Source organism: Oryctolagus cuniculus, chromosome 7, assembly GCF_051225735.1.
Source record: "Oryctolagus cuniculus isolate XC-2025 breed Fujian yellow rabbit chromosome 7, ASM5122573v1, whole genome shotgun sequence".
Classification (NCBI taxonomy): Eukaryota; Metazoa; Chordata; class Mammalia; order Lagomorpha; family Leporidae; genus Oryctolagus; species Oryctolagus cuniculus.
Window position 1 is genome coordinate 78,367,222 of NC_142873.1, and position 4,827 is coordinate 78,372,048.

Here is a 4,827-nt window from a genome sequence, read left to right on the forward strand (position 1 = left end):
AAGCTCCCAGAGGGTCTTCAGCTGAGAGAGGCCATGAGCCCTTTATGTTTTGAAAAGATCAGGAGAGCAGCCTTGTGAAGAACTTGTGGAGAACCAGTTGGGGGTGGGAGGTTCCAGCCATCCAGGCTAGCAGGCTGATGGTAAGGTGAGGGTGTTCGCAGGCAAGGCAGAAAAACACTAGATTAACCAGACATTGACGATACAAACAATTAATCGTGGGGTTTTCTTTAAAGATTTATTTATTTGAAAGACACAGTGGGGGAGAGAGAGAAAGAGATCTTCCAACTGCTGGCTTCCTCCCCCAAATGGCCGCAATGACTGGGCCAGGAACTTGGAATTCCAGCTGGGTCTCCCGCGTGAGTAGCAAGAGCACAGGTAGAGCAGTTTCTGCTGCTTTCCCAGGTGTGCTGGATTGGAAACGGAGCCCATAGGAGACACTGGCATCACCGGCAGTAGCTTAACCCATCACGTCCCATCAGCCAATTAATGGTGCTCTCGGAGATGAATAAAGCAACTTGGTCTGGGTGTGGGGGTTGGGTAATTAGGCAAGGTTTCTCCAAGCCAGTGCAGACACTGCAGCTGAGACCTGCAGGATGAGAGGGAGAAAGGGAGAACTTTTTTTTTTTTTTTTTTTTTTGACAGGTAGAGTTACACACAGTGAGAGAGAGACAGAAAGATCTTCCCTCCATTGGTTCACTCCCCAAATGGCCGCTACGGCCAGTACTGCGCCGATCCGAAGCTAGGAGCCAGGAGCCCCCTCCTGGTCTCCCATGCAGGTGCAGGCACCCAAGCACTTGGGCCATCCTCCACTGCCTTCCCGGGCCACAGCAGAGAGCTGGACTGGAAGAGCAGCAACCGGAACTAGAATCCAGGTGCCCATATGGGATGCCGGCGCCACAGGCGGAGGATTAACCAAGTGAGCCAAGGCGCCTGCCCCAAGAACAATTTCTAACACAAAGGATGCAGGCAGGAAGCTCTGAAGCCAGAAAGAGCACAGCTCACTCCAGGGCCGAAAAGGAGGCCAGGTGGCTGCAGCAGAGTCAGGAGGAGGTGAGGCCACTGGGTTCAGCAGGAGCCAGACCTTAGCCTCCTGTGGTTGGGGGGAGCGGGGAGGGGGCGTCCCTGTGGTGCTGTAGGTTAAGCCACTGCTCGTGGCATCAGCCTCCCATATTGACATGCCGGTTCAAGTCCCTGCTGCTCTGCTTTTGATCTAGCTTCCTACTAATGTGCCTGGGAAGGCAATAGATGACGGCCCAGGTGCACTGGGTCCCTGCACCCATGTGGGAGACTGGATTTACTGGCTTCTGGCTTTGGCCTGGCCCAGATATGACTGTTGTGGACATTTGGGGAGTGAATCAGCGTTTGGAAGATTTTTCTCTCTCTTGTCTGTGTATGTATGTATGTATGTCACCGTGCCTTCAAACAAATACAATAAACTTAGGGAAAAAGTGGGGGTGTGGGGAGGTGCCAGTGTTTCGGTATAGCAGGTTAAGCTGTCTCTGCGAAGCCAGCATTCCCTGTGTCAGTTCATGTCCTGGCTGCTTCACTTCCAATCCAGCTCTCTGCTAATGTACCTGGGAAGCAGAAGCGCCTGCACCCACATGGGAGACCCAGATGAAGCTCCTGACTCCTGGCTGCCCACCTGGCCCAGCCCTGGCCCTTGTAGCCATTTGGGGAGTGAACCAGTGGATAAAAGATCTCCCTGTGCCTTTGTCTCTCCCTTTCTGTAACTCTATGTTTCAAATAAAATAAATCTTAAAAAAAAAAATGCATGCAGAGGCTTACTGGATGGCCTGCCAAGGAGTCAGGGGGACACGGTGGTGATGTGAACCTCTGAGGTGGCAGTAGGACGAGAGGGAAGTGGACAATTGGCAGGCTGGGGGGTGGGGCGAGGGAGAAGCTGCAGATTGAGCCCCACACAGTAGGCGCTGGCACAGGGGGTTCGGCAATGGGCTGGACATTGCACTAGCTCCCAAGGAGCACCTATGCCCAGCTTCGCACCCTATCATGTCTTAGACTGTCCTTCCAGGCTGTGATCAAACTTGCAGAATGACTAGCTGGAAACAGAAAGAGAATGACTTACAAATAAAGATGTGTGCAGGGTGTAGGGGAACCCCACAGGATAACCGCAACCGGAAGTGATGAGGGAAGGGAGCAGTTACCAGACCCCGGAAGAGGTGGTCACATGGAGAAAGTCACCTGGAAGGAAGCTGTCATCTTGGGAAGAAGCCGGAAGAGTAAAATTTCTCACTTCTTGGTCTGCATGGGGGCATGATATCAAACATCCTCATTGTGAAACAAAGATTGAATGAAAATCTCAGTAACCATTGGACAAATCCCTCTACCCTTTCATTTTCTTTTTTTAAATTAAGGTACAGGGGCTGGCGTTGTGGAGCAGTGGGTTAAACTGCGGCTTGCGATGCCGGCATCCCAGAAGAGAGTGCTGGTTTGAGTCCGGCTGCTCCACTTCTGATCCAGCTCCCTGCTAAAGCACCTGGGAAGGCAGTGGAAGACGGCCCTAGGCCCATGCCACCCATGTGAGAGAGCAGAATGGAGTTCCAGGCCCCTGGCTTCGAACTGGCCCAAACCTGGTTTTAGTGGCCATTTGGGGAGTGAACCAGTGGATGGAAGATGTCTCTCTGTCACTCTGGCTTTTAAATAAGTAAATACATCTTTAATGAAAGTAAATTAAAGCATAGCTGACAAATGGAAGTTGAATATGTTGGTGGTGCACAATGTGATGGCTCGATGTACAAATTGTGAAGCAACTAAATCAAGCTGACAAATGCATCTGTCACCTCACATACTCACATCTGTCACCGTGAGGCCTTCACCCAGCCGTCTCTTCTGTTACCACGTTTAGCTGTGAATTCTGATGAATACACCTTTGGGATCTGCAGCTTTTGCCAATCTTCGGGCAAAATCTTTTGGAAAGTGTTCTTGAGAAGCAGATTTCACAGTGAAGTTCCAAGGAATTCAGTTTGCATCCCACATGGGACGACCCACACAAATCCCTGGAGCATGAACGTGTCAAGACCAGGGAATCGGGCCTGGTATGGCGGCGTAGTAGGTTAAGCATCCCATATGGGTGCCGGGTTCAGTCCCGGCTGCTCCTCTTCGGATCCAGCTCTCTGCTGATGGCCTGGGAAAGGAGGATGGCCCAAGTGCTCAGGCCCCTGCATCCCCAAGGGAACCTGGAGGAAGCTCCTGACTCTTGGTTTCTGATAGGTCCAGCTCTGGCTATTGTGGCCATTTAGGGAGTGAACTAGCAGATGGAAGATCTCTCTCTCTCTCTCCCTTTGTCTGTAATTCTACCACTCAAATACATTAAAAAAAAAAAAAAAAAAAAGACCAGGGAATCCCCACAAGATAATCAAATTATTCTGCTGCATCCTGAAAGTCAGCTGCCCAGACTTTCTGCCTTTGTTGTCCCTATTACCCAAGCTACAGCAAATTTGTTTCTCTAAGCACATGGTCTTTTTTTAAATCCATGATAGGGGACCTGTGTTGTGGCTTAGCGGGTTAAACCGTCTGTAGCACCAGCATCCCATATGGTCACAGGTTCGAGTCCTGGCTTCTCCACCTCCAATCCGGCTCCTTTCGAATGTGCCTGGGAAAGCAGCAGAGGATGGCCCATGTGCTTGGGCCCTTGACCCATGTGGGAGATCCAGATGAAGCTCCTGGCTCCTGGCTCCTGTCTGGCCCAGCCCTGGCCATTGCCCCCATCTGGGGAGTGAAACAGCAGATGGAAAATCTCTCTTTCTGTCTCTGTCTCTCCGTAATGCTTTCAAACAAACCAATCAATATTTAAGAAAACAATCCATGGTTGATCATATGGAAAAAATTGTCTTTGTTTTACATTTGGCAGCAGCTTTCCACGGGTGATCTCGTAAAATGGGTAGACTGGCATCTTATTTCTTTGCCCTCTAAAATGTTATGATCCTGGAACAGGTTTGTAACATTTTCCTTAATGGCTCCGGTTTGCACTGTGAATTAACAATGATTGCTTGTGGTCTGACAGTTCCCTGGGCACGGCACCAAGTACGGGAGTGAGCAAGCAGCTCCTGCAGCCGGGCGGGCAGTGCAGGGTCCAAACTCCACGCTCTTCCACACCGCCCCTCCCATGTGCAAACATGTCATCTGGCAGGCTCTCTGGTCTCCTCACTCCAGGAAGCTCTTAGAGCCCAGCAATTCCCAAAAATGTCACAGCACTTTCAAATCAGATGTAAATACCAACCTGTTTTCTTAAGTAGGATTTTGTTCCCCAAGCTTAAAAAAAAAAAAAAAAAAAAAAAAGCCCTTGTCATGGACCAAGGAGGAGGCTGGTTATCTAGAAGCGGAACTGCAGCCTGAGATTGGGAACATAGACAAGGTCAACGGCAGATGGAGCAGTCACATAAAGGGGATGCCAGCCTTTCTCTCCCTCACACTTCCTCCTCCAGCTCTGTCCTTGCCAGCCCACCCCATCGGAAAAAGTCCCCACCTCCGGAAGGAGACACAGTGGTGGGGCGGGGGTGGGGGAGAAGGGTGGGGGGAAGCTGTGCGCACAGCCTGTTTCCACCCTCCTTGTGGGAACACCCACTGATGCGGTTTCTGAATGCTTTATCTCTCAAGGATCAATGGCCTTAGGGATGTTTCAGCCAAAAAGCCTTTAGAAGATAAAAGCAATGTCATTTTGTCTTTTAGTTTTAGTAAGGAACAGAAAATTCTATTTAACAAAAATTAGTTGTAAAAAATCCAGTTCCAAATTGTCATTTAAGGATAAGAGAGATGATATAAAAGGAAGGGAAAAGATAGACATGGAGGAAGAAATAGAAAAATGGCATC

At 49.9% G+C, this 4,827-nt stretch overlaps 2 long non-coding RNA genes across 2 annotated transcripts; one reads left to right on the top strand and one right to left on the bottom strand.

Moving 5' to 3' along the window:
• Positions 1–221: 221 nt before the first annotated feature.
• On the bottom strand, positions 222–3,261 carry LOC149125614 (uncharacterized). The gene is made up of 2 exons (XR_016210908.1): positions 2,200–3,261; positions 222–586 (listed from the first exon to the last, which is right to left on the bottom strand). It is a non-coding gene; the product is annotated as an uncharacterized LOC149125614 (long non-coding RNA).
• On the top strand, positions 663–3,351 carry LOC149125615 (uncharacterized). Its single transcript, XR_016210907.1, has 3 exons — positions 663–1,050; positions 1,215–1,390; positions 1,559–3,351. It is a non-coding gene; the product is annotated as an uncharacterized LOC149125615 (long non-coding RNA).
• Positions 3,352–4,827: the final 1,476 nt, after the last annotated feature.